At 38.4% G+C, this 15533-nt stretch overlaps 1 non-coding gene across 1 annotated transcript; it reads right to left on the bottom strand.

Annotated features, from left to right (window-relative positions):
* Positions 1-14310: 14310 nt before the first annotated feature.
* On the bottom strand, positions 14311-14382 carry TRNAC-GCA. The gene has a single exon. It is a non-coding gene; the product is annotated as a tRNA-Cys (tRNA).
* Positions 14383-15533: the final 1151 nt, after the last annotated feature.

Below are 15533 nucleotides of genomic sequence, written 5' to 3'. Positions count from 1 at the left end.
TTGCCTAACACTTGTTCCTCCGCGGCTTATTTCACCGGTGTTACCACACTCAAGGATTTTACAGGGTATTTTGAACTGTATTCATTTCCAGCCAGCCTATGGAAATCAGCAAACCACCACAAACTGACCTGAAACCACTCTTCGGCCATGAGTTCTCCCTTCCCTTCTGCAGAGGCCCTCACCTGCCTAATGGACACTTTTTCTACTCTGCAGCCACAATCCTAACCGCAGCCTCCCCTTCTCTGGCCAGCACAGGGCGTCCAAGAAGGAAACACAGCTCCAACCTTTCTTCCTCCTTCCTCCCTCAAACTAGCTGCGTGGCTCCATTGCCCGCACCCTCCCTCCGGCTTTCTCTCACGTCTCCCTTCACGTCTCACATCTCCTCTCCCCTCTTTCTGACCCGCCTGGCCTAGGCAGTCTCCTAGGACTTGGCAGAACCCAGGGGAATACGTGGAGAGAAAGGCTGCAGCCCCTAATCCTTGGAGCAGTGTTATTGGAATATAATTCACATCCTATATAATGTACCCACTTAAAGTATACAATTTAATTGTTTTTTATACATTCAAAGGTATGTGCAACAATCACCACAATCTTAGAACATTTTTATCACCTCAAAAACAAAAACAAAACCCACCACCCAAACCCCATACTCTTCAGTTACAATCCCATCCTCCCACGCTCCCCACCCCCCAACCCCTACCAAGCTTCCCGCTTAAACCATTACGAATCTACTTTCTGTCCCTGTAAATTTCCCTATTCTGGCCTCCCTTGCCAGTGGAAAGTTAGGTTATTGAGTTATTGATTTAAGGTCTTTCTTATTCTTAAAGCTATAAATTTCCTTCCAAGCACTGTTTTTAGCTGTAGCCCATATGTTTTGTCTTTATTTCCATTTGTCTTGAAAGTGTTTTCTGATTTCCCTTTTGATTTCTTCTTCGATTCATTTGTTAATTTAAGAATGGTGCCATAGCTCAGGCCTGTAATCCTAGCACTCTGAGAGACCCCAGTAGATGAATTGCTTGAGCTCAGGGTTCAAGACCAGCCTGAGCAAGAGCTAGACACGGTCTCAACTAAAAATAGAAAAACTAGCCAGGCCTGGTGGCAGGTGCCTGTGGTCCCAGCTACTCAGGAGACTGAGGCAGGATAGCTTGAGCTCAAGAGTTTGAGGTTGCTGCAAGCTATGATGCCACAGCACTCTACCCAGGGCAAGAGAGCAAGACTCTGTCTAAAAAAAAAAAAAAAAAAAAAAAGTGGCGTTAAATTTCCACATATTTCTAAATTTCCCTTTGTATTCCGTTATTGATTTCTACTCTCATTTCACAATGGTTAGAGAAAGTATTTTGCATTATTTAGATGCTTTTAAATTTATTTATGTTTGTTTTATAACCTAGCATATAGTCTGTCTTAGAGAATAGTTCATGTGCATTTGAGGAGAGTGTATGCTGTTATCATTAGGTGAAGAGTTCTTCAGATGTCTGTTAGGTCAGATTTTGCTTCATGTATTTTGGGGGCTGTTATTAGATGCATATGTGTTTATAATTGTTATTTATACCTGATAGATTGATCCTTTTATTATTATAAAACATTCCTCTTTATCTCTAGTATTATTTTTTGGTTTAAAGTCTATTATGTCTCATATTAGAATAGCCACTCCAGCTTTCTTGTGATTATCATTTGTGTGATATATTTTTCCATCCTTTTACTTTCTTTTACTTTCTTTTTACATCCTTTTACTTTGTATTTGGATCTAAAATATGTCTCTGTAGACAGCGTATAGTTCCATTTTGTTTATTTTATCCAGTCTGACAATCTCTTCCTTTCAATTGACTTGTCTAGTTCATTCATATTTAATGTTATTATTTGTATAGTTCGGTTACTATCTGCCATCTTCCTTCTTGTTTTCTTTGGATCTTTTATTTTTTCTCTATTTCCCCTTGAATGCTTTCTTTAGCATTAAATGAATATGTTCTAGCATAGCAGTTTAATTTCCTTAATGATGTTTGTATTTTTAAGGGTTTTCTGTGGTTACTCTAGGACTTACCATGTATATCTTAACCTATCAGATTCAGCTTCAGATTTAAGCTAGCTTAATTATAGTGAGACATAGGAACATTACTTCTGTATAGCTCTATTCTCTTCCTCCCTTTTGGCGGTGTTATTGCTATATAATATATATAATATAATCTATTAATGTTACAAATTTGACAATACATTATTATAATTATTACTTTGCCACTCCTATTACTTTCTTTAGCCCAATACATTTTTGATGTTATTGGAAAATATTTTACATTTCTATGCATGATAGCCTCAACAACACATTTTATATATATTATTTTATAATTGCTTTTTAAATCAATTAAGAGAGGTAAGGAGAAAAATACACATTTGGACCATCTTTTGCAATTACATAATTACTTTTCCCAATGTTCTTTGTTTATTCTTGTAGATTTGAATCACCATTTAGGGTCACCTGCTTTCAGCCTGAAGAAATTCCTTGAGCATTTCCTGTAATGATCTACTATCAACAAAAACTCTTGTTTTTATTTACCAAGGAATATCTTTATCTCACCTTCATATTTGAAAGATAGCTTTGCTGGATACAAATTCTTGATTGACAGTTTTTCTGTTGGGCCTTTCAAGATATTATTCCACTGCCTTCTGGCCTCCTCCACTATTCCTGCTGAGAAGTGAATTGTTAATCTTTTTTTTTTTTTTTTTTTTTTTGAGGCAGAGCCTCAAGCTGTCCCCCTGGGTAGAGTGCCATGGCATTACAGCTCACAGCAACCTCCAACTCCTGGGCTCAAGAGAGTCTCCTGCCTCCGCCTCCCAAGGAGCTGGGACTACAGGCGCGCGCCACAACGCCCGGCTATTTTTTGGTTGCAGCCGTCATTGTTGTTTGGCGGGTCCAGGCTGGGGATTCGAACCCGCCACCTTAGGTGTACGTGGCTGGCTCCTTAGCCAGTTGAGCTATAGGCCCCAAGCCGTGAATTGTTAATCTTATAAGAATTCCCTTGTAAGGAAGGTCATTCATCTCTTATCTCTGACTGCATTGAATACTTTCTCCTTGTCTTTTGACTTTCAGCATTTTTACTATGATGTGTCTCTTGTGGATCTCTTTATTATACTTGGAGCTCATTGAACTTCCTGGATGTGTAGGTTAGTGGGACACTTTTAGCCATTATTTTTAATTTTTTTTCTCTTTTCTCTCTTGCCTTTTGGGTACACCCATTATGTGTATGTTAGTAAGCTTAATAGTGTCCCAAATTTCTTGAGTCTCTGTTCATTTTTCTTTATTTTTTCCCTGTTTTTCAGATTGCATAACTATCATCTATCTGCTATAGATCAAATGTTGGTGTCCTCCACCCCCAAAATTCATATGCTAAAGCTTACTCCTCTGATGCAGTTGTGTTTGGAGTTGGGGCCTTTGAGAGATGATTAGGTTATAAAGTGGAGCCTTCATGAACAGGGTTAGGGCCCTTATACAAGAGGCCCCAGGAGCTCCCTCTTTGCTTCTACTATGTAAGGACAGCAAGAGGACTGCAGTCTGTGAATTAGGAGGTGGGCACTCACAAGACACATGATTTTGGACTTATGGCCTTCAGAACTGCAAGAATAAATTTCTGTTGTTTATGAGTAAATTAAAAATAAAATACTAAGTCTTCTGCTAACTGAATGGACCTCTTTCAGCCAACAGAACCCTAGAAACACCTTAAAACTGAGTTCCCAGCCACGACAGTATACGAGAGATAAAAGCACAATTACATGCCTATGATTTACCTTCATAAATATTCATTACTTCTCCTATAGCTTGTTGAATATGAATTCTTAACCACCCACTCTGTATAAAATCTGGTTTCCTTTTGTCTCTCTTTGAAGCATGTGCTCATGGCTTCTGACTGGGGCTCTGCTTCCCAATCTGCTTGAGTAGACACCCAGCAGGCTACTACCCCTTATGAGAAGCAAAGCTCTTCTTTTTCCAAAGTATAAACCTCATTAATTATTTTTAGTCATCATAAGCCACCCAGTCTGTGGTATTTTGCTACAGAGGTCCAAATGAACTTTGATGCTATGTATCAAGTTTGTTAATTCTTTCTTATGCCAGTTAAAATCCACTGAAATCTGCCGCTGAGCCCAGCTAGTGTATTTTTCATTTATGTTTTTAATTCTATAATCTCCATCTGGCTCTTCCTTATACTTTCTCTTTATCAATACCTTCTCTTGCTGCAATGTTGTCACTATACCTTCTACTTCTTTAATCATGGTTTATTTTTACTTTTTGAACACATTTATTAGTAGCTATTTTGGAGTCCTTTTCTGTTAAATCCAGCAATTGGCCCATCTCGTAGGCAGTTTCTGATGCCTGCTTTTATATCAGAGTATGTATGTGTTATATTTTCCTGTCTCTGCATGTTTTATAATTTTTTGTTGGAAGCTGCTTGCCTTCCAGAGCTTGTTATTCTTGTTCACTCGTTCATTTGGTTCGTAACTGGCTGGATTCTTTTAGTAACACCCATTTTCCCACTGCAGTGTCAGCCCCTGATGTTGTGCCTTAGAATGGTGCTGCTTTGGGTATGCCCAGGGTCATCTTGGGATGACAGTAGTTTTGGCAGGTCTCTTTCTTTTCCTAACTATGCTCAGCTGTTAAGCTCCACTAGTCGCCAGCTGATTACACTACCATTTCTCCTGGGATGTAAATTGTTTACAGTCTAATGTGGTCAAAATTGGGCTTGTTGAAAGAAATTGTTCTGCAGGTCTGTGTTTGAAATGTGTTCGGACCCCAAGCTTTGCCCCCATTTGTCTCCTTCCCCACTTCTAGCCAGCCTACAGTTTAGCCTTCACATTCATTGAATCTAAAATTCATTGTATTTGCTGTTCTCCAGCTCCTAGAAGCATGCTATCAATATGCAGACACATTGCAGTGTCCTATGGGATGATAACTAAGTTCTCTGTGGACTAAATTATGGTACTAAGGTAGAGTTAATGAAACTCTGGGGAAAGGCAGGGAAGATATAACTACTAAGTAAAAACAAATTGCTTCTGATGTCTTCTGCTCACTAGCATTGAGGAAAAAAAAGCATCTGTTATGTCAGTATTTAACTTGGCAGATGGAATTGAAGTTATCACAGAATTATTACTTCTAATCCACTGGCATTGTCTAAGGCCTGTCTGTCTTCATCACTAAGTTAGCGGACACTTAAATTGGCAAATGTTGGGAATGCCTGTCCTTGCAACATCTAAATCATTAATGGTAGCTCTCATTTCTAAGACTTCTTTGGAAATATAGCTTTGATTTCATTTTTAAATGTTTTTATCGTGGTAAAATACACAAGATTTATCATCTTAACTATTTTTATTGTACAGTTAAGTGGTATTAAATACGTTCATAATACTGTGCAACCATTGCCACCACCCATTTCCACAACTCTTTTTGTTTTGTATAACTGAAACTCTGTACCTATTAAACAATAATACTCCACCCCTGCTGCCAGCAACCATCACTGTACTTTCTGCTTTTATGACTTTGACAACTCTATTTCATATAAGTGAAATCATAAAGTATTTGTCTTTTGGTGATCAATTTATTTCACTTGCATTATGTCCTCAAGGTTCATCCATGTTGTAGCAGGTGTCAGAATTTCCTTCATTTTAAAGGATGAATACTATTCTATTGTATGTATATACCACAGTTTGCTTAACCATTCACCCATCGTGGACATTTGAGAGGCTTCCAGGTTTTGGCTATTGTAAACAGTGCTGCTATGAACAAGAGTGTATATATATCTCTTTGAGACCTTTTTTTCAACTCTTTTGAGTATTTCTCAGAAGTGAATTGGTGGATCATATGCTAATTTTATTTTTAATTTTTTAGGAACTGTTATACAGTTTTCCACAGGGGTTGTACCATTTTACATTCCCTACAATAGTGCACAATGGTTTCAATTTCTCCATATTCTTGTCAATACTTGCTATTTTCTGTTTTTGTGACAGAAGCCAACCCTAATGGGTATAAGGAGGTAACTCATTGCAGTTTTTATTTGTATTTCCCTGATGATTAGTGATGTTGAATATCTTTTGATGCTTATATCCTATTTGATTCTTTTGGGGGGAAATGTCTATTCAAGTTCTTTGCCTATTTTTTTTTTATTAAATCATAGCTGTGTACTTTAATGCAATCATGGGGTACAATGCTTTGCCCATTTTTGAATGTGATTATTTTGTTGTTGCTGAGTTTTAGAAGTCATCTATATATTCTGCTATTAATCCCTTATCAGACATATAATTTACAAGTATTTTCCCTCATTCTGTGGAGTAACTTTTTACTTCATTGATAGTGTCTTTTGATACACGAAATTTTCACACAATCCAATTTCTCTCTCTCTTTTTTCTTTTAGTGCCTTTGCCTTTGGTGTCAGAGCTAAGAAATCATTCCCAAATACAATGTTGTAAAAGTCTTACTCTATATTTTCTTCTAAAAGCTGCATTGTTTTTGGCCTTACATTTAGGTCTCTGATCCATTTGGGGTTAATTTTGGATATGGTGCTAAGTAAAGGCTCATGGTCATTATTTTACATGTGGATATCCAATTTTCCCAGCACTGTTTGTATAAAAGCTTGTCCTTTCTGTATTGAATGATGTTCGCACCTTTGTCAAAAGTCATTTGACTCTATATGCAAAGGTTTATTTCCAGGATCTCTTTTCTATTCCGTTGGTCTACATGTTGTCTCTATGCCAGGACCACTTTGTTTTGATCACTGTAGCTTTGTAGCGAGTTTTTTTAGGAAGTGTGAATCTTTCGACTTTGTTCTTTTTCAAAATTGTTTTGGCTATTTGGGGTCCCTTGAAATTTCATAGGAATTTTAGGATGGATTTTTCTATTTCTGCAAAGAAAAAAAAACCTTGGAAGTTTGATGGATATTGCATTAAACCTGTAGACCACCTTGGGCAGTATTAACATCTTTACAATATTAAGTCTTCTGATCCTTAAACATGAAATGTGTTTTCATTTATTTACATCTTCTTTAATTTCAGCAATTGTTTGCAGTTTTCATTGCACAAGTCTTTCACCTCCTTGGTTAAATTAATCCCTAAGTATTTCATTCTTTTTGAAACTATTATAAATAGAATTATTGTCATTATTTTATTTCTAGGTTGCTCATTGTTAGCATATAAAAATGTAACTGTGTGGGATAAGAGTGACCTCATCTTAGATGCTAATCTCCTATGTGATCCCTGACTAGCCTCCAAGATGTCTATTTGATGTATTCCTCTCTATGAAGGAACACCTTGTAGGGGACTGAGCACCAGGCTTGTAGAAGCAGTCCCCAGTTCTTAAGGGAGGCTCTGGGAGCAGGATAATTTCTGAGCCGGCATGGAGATGTTTTGCAGCCTGGAGACAAGCCCTCAAGCAACTGAGTGCTTTAATGATTTGTACCACACAAATTCAAGGCCCAACACCTGCTTGCCCAGGGGTTGCTTGCTAACAAGTCAGCAAGCAGGTGTTGGGCCTTGAATTTGCGTGGTGCAACAGGGTGGGAGTTGAGCCTGTAGTGAAAGAGCATGTAGTAACCATTAAGCACATAATCCTAGTATGTGGGCCCCCCCACCTGTTGTATAATGCTTCAATAAAAGGCCACAGCAGGGGTTACTCGGGGCTTCCCTGCACCTATGGGAAGTCCACCTCTTGCAAGCATTTGTACTTCTATCCGTGCCCTGGCTGTTTTATTCACGTGTTGACGGGGTGCCACAGTGGCACCGACAACACCTATTCACTGTGATCTTCACATTTATTCCAAAACAATCCTTGATGCTATTGCTTACATGACAAACTATGATGCCTGTAGCATTTCAGTCATCTACACATTTCTTCCAAACACATATACTTTTTTCTCCAGGATATACAAGCCCTGGGTCTGCAGGATTGTGATGCAGAGATCTGCCTGTCTTGTGGCTGCCCAAGAACACTTTTTTGTTCATAAGTTCTCTCAATAAATCACCCTGTATTGACAAACTGGGTTTGTCTCCCTTGTTCTTTGGTTCATCTCCTGAATTTGGGGGTCACTGTGCATAGATAGCCCTTTCACAGACCAACTGATTATTGTATGTTGACTTTGTACCCTGCTACTTTACTAGTATTTTTGTGGAAACTCCAGGGTTTTCTAAATATATGGTCGCATCATCTGTGAACAGAAACAATCTGACACACTCTTCTAATTTGAATATCTTTTATTTCTTTTTCTTGCCTGATTGCTCTGGCTAGAACTTTCTGGATTATGTTGAATAGAAATGGTAAAAGCGAGCACTCTTTATCTTATTCTTGAGGTTAGAGGAAACACTTTTAGTCTTTTACCATTGAATGTAATGTTTGCTATGGGTTTTTCATGTATGGATTTTATTATGTTGAAGCAGTTTCCATCTATTGCTAATTTGTTGAATATTTATTAATCATGAAAGGATGTTGAATTTTATGAAATTTTTTTCTGCATCAATTGAGATGATCATTGTTCCTTTATTCTCTTAATGTGCTATATTACATTGATTTATTTTCATGAGTTGAACCATCCTTGCATTCCAAGAATAAATCTCACATGGTCATGGTGTATAATCCTTTTAATATACTGTGGAATTTGGTTTGCTGGTATTTTTTGTTTTTAGGATATTTACATTAATGGTCATAAGGAATATTTTTCTGTAGTTTTCTTTTCTTGTACTGTCTTTGTCTGGCTTTCCTATCAGGGTAATGCTCACCTCATAGAACAAGTTAGGAAGTATTCCCTTCTCTTCAATTTTTTGGATAAGTTTGAGGAAGACTGGTGTTAGTTCTTCTTTAAAAGTTTGATAGATTTCACCCATGAAGCCATAAGGTCTAGGGCTTTTCTTTGTTTGGGGATTTTTGATTACTGACTTAATCTCCTTACTAATTGCAGATTGCTATGTATTTTGCATTGGATTTTTGATTTTATCTTCATGAGTTTTGTGTTTCTGTGAAATTGATTTTTTACTATTTTATAAGGAGGGAGCACCTATCTTACCACAACAAACTTTACTCATGGGCAAGAGGGGCTATGCAGGTTTATCACATTCTAAGTATATTCATTCCAAATGAGCACTCAAAATATATGAAATAGCCATCAGATTAGTGGGCATAGAGTGTTTACTTGGCTAATCAGGCAGTAAAATGCCATTTATCACTTATTCTATAGATAGATTCCGTTCTCACTGGACCATTGTGGCATTCTCGGTGGCCAGAAATTATTGTGAATTAAGACTCAATATCCAAAATAACCCTAAAAGCTGTGAGTATTACTTTTTTCACAATGAACAGTTTTCTAGGTAAACAACTGCAGGTACTTTATGGGGAGGCTAAAGGGAAGAATCATAACATATTTATAATTTTATTTTAAACAGTGCTATGAACTAAATGTGTCCCCACAAAATCTATACATCAAACCTCTAATCTCCAATGGGATGTATTAAGATGTGGAGGCTTTGGGAAGTAATTAGGTTTATATAAGGCATGAGGGTGAAGCCTTTGAGATGAGATTCGTGTCCTTGAATAATAATAAAAACAAACTAGATTGTTTTCTCTTACTTTCCTTTATACACTCAGTACTTCTTTTCTGACATCAAAAGTTTTTCCCTTGCACACCAAGCAATTCTTCACCCATACCAACAAGGTGTGTAATAATTCAGTAACTGAATTTATTCTGACACTTTCTTCCTGGGGATAGCATCAAATCTCATAGGTTAAGGCTTCATTCCCACAAGGCTGACCTCACCTCAGATGCTGACTTCAAATCCCAGGCTGTGACCTGGGCTTGTGACCAACAGCTATAAATACAACCCCCTCCTCAAGTTCAATAATTTGCTAGGATGTTTCACAGAACTCAAGGAAATGCTTTACTAATGTGTACCCATTTATCATAAAGGATAAAACTTAGTAACAGCCAAATGGAATAGATGCAGGACAAGGTATAGGGGAATGGGTACAGAGCCTCCTTTCCTAATTCAGGCATGCCCCCTCCAGGGACTTCCAGGTATTCAGCAAACTGGAAGCTTTCTGAACTCTGTCTTTTTGGGGTTTTATGGTGGCTTTATGGTGGCTTCATTATATAGCCCTGACTGATGAAGTCATTGGCCACTGGTAATGTTAAACTTCAGCCCTCTCCTTTTCCTAGAGATCAGTGCCATAGTCCCCTCACTTTGTTCTCCCTATTCCTAGTACCAGTTTGCACAATGTCAACATTTTGTCTCAAAAACAGAAACTGACAAGGGCTTATTGCAACCAATTGGCAGGATGTCAAAAAGCTCTCAGCACTAGCCAGGCATGGTCACTCATACCTATAATCCTAACACTCTGGGAGGCTGAAGCCTGAGGATTGCTTGAGCTCAGTAGTTCTAGATCATGAGTTAATGTGTTATAATACATTGATTTATTTTCATGAATCAAACCATCCTTGCATTCCAAGAATAAATCCCACATGGTCATGGTGTATAATCCTTTTAATGTGCCTGAGCAAGAGCAAGATCTTGTCTCTACTAAAAATAGAAAAAATAGCCAGATGTGGAGATGCACACCTATAGTCCTAGCTGCTCAGGATGCTGAGGCAAGAGGATCACTTGAGCCCAAGAGACTGAAGTTGCTGTGAGCTATGATGCCATAGCACTCTAGCCTGGGCAACAAAGTGACACTCAAAAACAAAACAAAATAAAACAAAACACTCTCAACATTAAAAGAAACCCAAAGACCTATACTCAAAAAAAAAAAATGGTTAGAAGTAATGGGCATCCAGGAGGTCAGAGTCATTCACCCACCAGCAGCTTCCTGGTTATGGAAATGATCACACTCCCACTGGACACTGGCTGCAGCCCCCAGGCCTCCAGCTAATGCCAGAGCCTCTGCCTTCCCTCAAGTAAGGTCCAAACTTTTCCTGCTTCTGCATACCTCATCCTACGTTCCAAGTCTCAATTGTATACATGTGATTGGCCAAGCTTAGGGACTGCTAAGTCCTTTGGTACTTCTGGTCTTTGTAGTGTAATTAGGTCCTGGTTTTCACTCCGTTATTCATACATACAGCTTTGGATTCCCAAAACCCTTTCCCATAGGGAAGAATTTCAAATGTTAAAGACGTAAGAAAGATAGCTATAAATATCTGCCACAAGCAACAGAAGTGAGACTGAATCAATGCCAGAATAGCAAATCATGGAAATTGTCTGAGGCTACCAGAGCCTGGAGAGGTTTTATGATAAAGGCTTATCTATTTCTCATCTCTCTCCTTTAGGACATGCCTAACAACAAGTCTGAGTTACTTCAATTCCACATAGTGAATACTTTTTGGTGATAAAAACAAATGAGCTATCAGGGTGTAAAAAGACAAAACAAGAACCTTGCTAAGCCAAAGAAGTCAATCCAGAAAGGCTACATGCCGTATGATTCCAACTATGTATATATAACGTTCTGGAAAGTGCAAAATGGAGACAATAAAAAAAATCAGTCCTTGCCAGAAGTTTGTGGGGAGAGAGTGATGAGTAGACAGACTACAAGATTTTCAGGGCAGTGAAACTAACCTGTATGATACTGTCACAGTGGATACTGTACCTTAAGTATTTTTCAAAACCCATAAAACTGTACAATACAAAGAGAGAATCCTAATGTAAACTATGGACTTCAGTTAATAATAATATATCAATATTTTTTGGTCAACTTTAACAAATGTACCACACTAATACAAGATGTTAACACCAGAGGAATCTGGGGTAGGAAGTAAGTGGGCATAAGAGAATTCTGTATTTTCTGATCAGTTTTTCTAAAAACCTAAACGTGCTCTAAAAAATAATATCTTACATTAACAAATGTAAGGACAAACTACATTCATGGCTAGGAAGAGCAAACATTGTTAAAATGTCTACACTACCCAAAGTGATCTACAGATTTAATGCAATCTCCATTAAAACACTAGTCATACTTTGAAGAACATCAAAAAATAGTTCTTTGTTTCATATGGAACCAGAAAAAGTCCTGAATAGTCAATTCTAAGAAATTCTAAGAATAGGCAATTCTAAGAAATAAAAACAAATGTGGAGGCATCCTGTTACCAGACTTTGGGTTATACTACAGGTCTATAGTAATCAAAACAGCATGATACTGGCATAAAAATATAGACTTAGACCTAAGGAACAAAATAGAGAACCTAGAGATGAAACCAGGCTCATGACCCAATGCTCTCATATCATCATCTGATCCTTGATAAGCCAAACAAAAGTATACATTGGAGAAAAGAATCCCTATTTAGTAAATGGATGCTATAACTTTTACATGGTTAGCCACATGTAAAAGACTAAAACTGGAACCTGCACTTCTCACTGCTTACAAAAATGCTGGATAAAACATTTGAATCTAAGACATGAAACAATAAAAACTATTTTAAAAAGTGTGGGAAATATTCTTGATGATATCAGCCTAGGGAAAGATTTTATGAAGAAGACTCCACTGGCAATTGCAGCAACACTAAACATAAATAATGGGACCTGATCAAACTAAAAAGCTTCTGCACAGCTAAGGACACAATAAACAAAGCAAATAGACAACCTTCAGGATGGGAGAAGGTATTCATATGTTATAAATTGGCCAAAGGGCTAATAACCAGAATCTACAAAGAACTGAAGCAAATCAACAAGAAAAGAGCAAGCAACCTCATTAATCACTGGACAAGAGATTTGAACAGAACCTTTCCCAAAGAACACAGATGAATGGCCAACAAGCACATGAATAAAAAATGTTCATTCTTGGGTGGTGCCTGTGGCTCAAAGGAGTAGGGCGCTGGTTCCATATGCCAGAGGTGGTGGGTTCAAACCCAGTCCTGGTCAAAAACTGCAAAAAAAAAAAAAAAAGTTCATTCTAAACTATCAGAAAAATGCAAATCAAAACCACCTTGAAATATCACCCAACCACCGCGAGAATAGCCCATATCACAAAGTCCCCAAACTGCAGGTGCTGGTGTGAGTGTGCAGAGAAGGAAACACTTATACACTGTTGGTGGGATTATGAACTAATACAGCCTGTTTGAAAAGAAGTATGGAGAATCCTCAAAGAACTCAAAATAGAGCTTCCATTTGATTCCACAATCCCATTACTAGGTATTCACCCACAAGAAAAAAAAAATCATTTTATCATAAGGACATTAGCACTCAAATGTTTATAGCATGTCAATTCACAATCACAAAAGTGTTGAAACAACTCAAGTGCCCATATGCCCATGAATGGATTAATAAACTGTGGTATATGTATACCATGGAATACTATTTAGCCATAAAAAAGATGGAGACTTTACATCTTTTGTATTTAGCTGGATGGAGTTGAATAACATTCTTCTTATTAAAGTGTCTCAGGAATGGAAAAGGAAGCATCCCATGTACTCAATACTAAGCTGAAACTAGCAGATTAACAACTACAGGAGTGCAGGAGACAAAAACATAAGTAAATTCAAGGAGGAGGTTAGAGCAAAGGGGAGAAGGTTTGGTAAGCTCCCACCTAATGGGTACAATGTAGGGGTATATGGTACACCTCCTGGGTGAAGGACTCCTCACAACTGGGACTTTACCTTATAAATGAAAATAATGTAATTTAATCATGTGTACCCTCACAGTAATCTGAAATAGAAAACACAGTGTCTTAATGTTTTTAAAAATGACAGCAGGTATGGACTACATGGATTATGAATCAGAGACCACATGATCTACATTCAAATGATTTTGCTGTTACCTAAAAACCACCTTTTCACCTAGTAATGATACCCAGAGCTCTGACACGGTAAGTCACAGATAACTGACTTTTCCCCTGAAACCCTGGGGTCTCCATGGCACAAGGACGCCTTTCCTACCAAGTCTCTTACTGATCTGGCAGCCTTCTATGCCTCCAATCCCCCGCCAGAGGGGACTTTGACAATGGGGCAAGTTTAAGCAAAATGTGCTTTAGAACCATCTAAGTAGAGCCTGCCCTCAAATGCATCCGCGGGAATCAGCTAGGGCCTGTTGGATAGGAGGAGGCAGGAGGAAGAGGGGAGGTATGTATTGCTCCATCAAATGAAAGTACCCACCTGTCCTCCTCAGGCCTACACCGCAGTATCCCGGAGTGTCGCGCACAGGTCCCGAGCGCCCCGGGTGAACAGGGCCCAGGTGGCTCAGGTGGCTGTCTTCTCTCCCCCAGGTTGCAGCCTCTACTTCTTGCCCACGTTACTCCCTTAGTAAGGGGAAACAGAAAATGAAGGAGTTACCAGGAAAAAAGTTCCCTCGACTACCTGAAGGAAAAAGGGTAGGGGGCACCCGGATTTGAACCGGGGACCTCTTGATCTGCAGTCAAATGCTCTACCCCTGAGCTATACCCCCACCTGCTGCTGCCGTCTACTTATCACTGTTTCATTGTTGTAATACAGCATGCTGCAACCGCCTTCCAGGCAGAACCTGCCCGGCAGTCCTCTGACGGCCGCCCTCGGGCCAGTAACCACCCCTTCGTTTCCCACAGGTCTGCTCACCTCTGGGTGATTTCTCTACAGACTATTATTCCGGCTGTTATTTTTACCTTCAGTGTGAAATCAGTTATCACTTACCCACCTGTTTTTTGTCCTGCAGGATTATCCCTTTTTAAAAACTGCTTTATTTTTAATCGGGAAAATATTCTTAGTTTTAAAAGTTGTATATTTATGAACAATTATTTACATAAACAAAACAAAGTAAAATAAAATAGATCTCACAGACCTGTATTTTATCAGGGAATTTCTTTTTCCTCAGAAGTAAAAAATTCTAACCACATCTCAAATTTCCACAGTCTCAAATCTACTAGTGCACTGTTACATGTATAGGTTTTTAAAAACATAAATATTCCTGGATTAAATCATAATTACTGAGGGGTGTTCAAAATACATATTTGCTCATTGTTTTTAAATTATGCAGTTTCTTCCTTTACTGTGTGTGTGTTATTAAAAAATAATAATAAGTTGTAGCCAAAAAGTATAGTTTAAAGTATTAAGCCCTGGCACACATATCCTTGCCATTTCAAAATTTTAAAAATTGATTATGCTCTGCTGAGATGAGAAATTGATAATAAAGTTGTCTTTATTGACACACCATTATAGAATATTTTTTCAGTGTGCTGAAAAAAAATCACTTCCAACTTTGAATTCTGAACCCAGGTAAACTAATATTCAAGCGTGAGGGGAAATTAAAGACGTTTTCAGATGTACAAAACCGAAGGACATTTATTAGAGCAGAACCTCACTAAATGAACAATTGAGAGAGAGAAGGGACAGGCACCCTCCAGGGACAGTCTGTGTCTTCTCTTCTCTCCCTGGATACAGTCTCATACTTGGTTGGTTGGTACCATCCTTGGACACCTACAGGCAACTCAACACAACTCCTCACAGTGTGGCCACCAGAGCAATTGGCATCATTTCTCCCAGTGACCTGGACCAAAAACCTGCCAGCCACTGCCCACCCATATGGACATCCAAATCCAGCAGCAGATCCTGCTGCTCTCAGGC

Source organism: Otolemur garnettii, unplaced genomic scaffold (assembly GCF_000181295.1).
Source record: "Otolemur garnettii isolate 467f Iridium unplaced genomic scaffold, OtoGar3 scaffold00053, whole genome shotgun sequence".
In the NCBI taxonomy this organism is placed as follows: Eukaryota; Metazoa; Chordata; class Mammalia; order Primates; family Galagidae; genus Otolemur; species Otolemur garnettii.
This window is presented reverse-complemented; position numbering and strand designations above follow the sequence as displayed.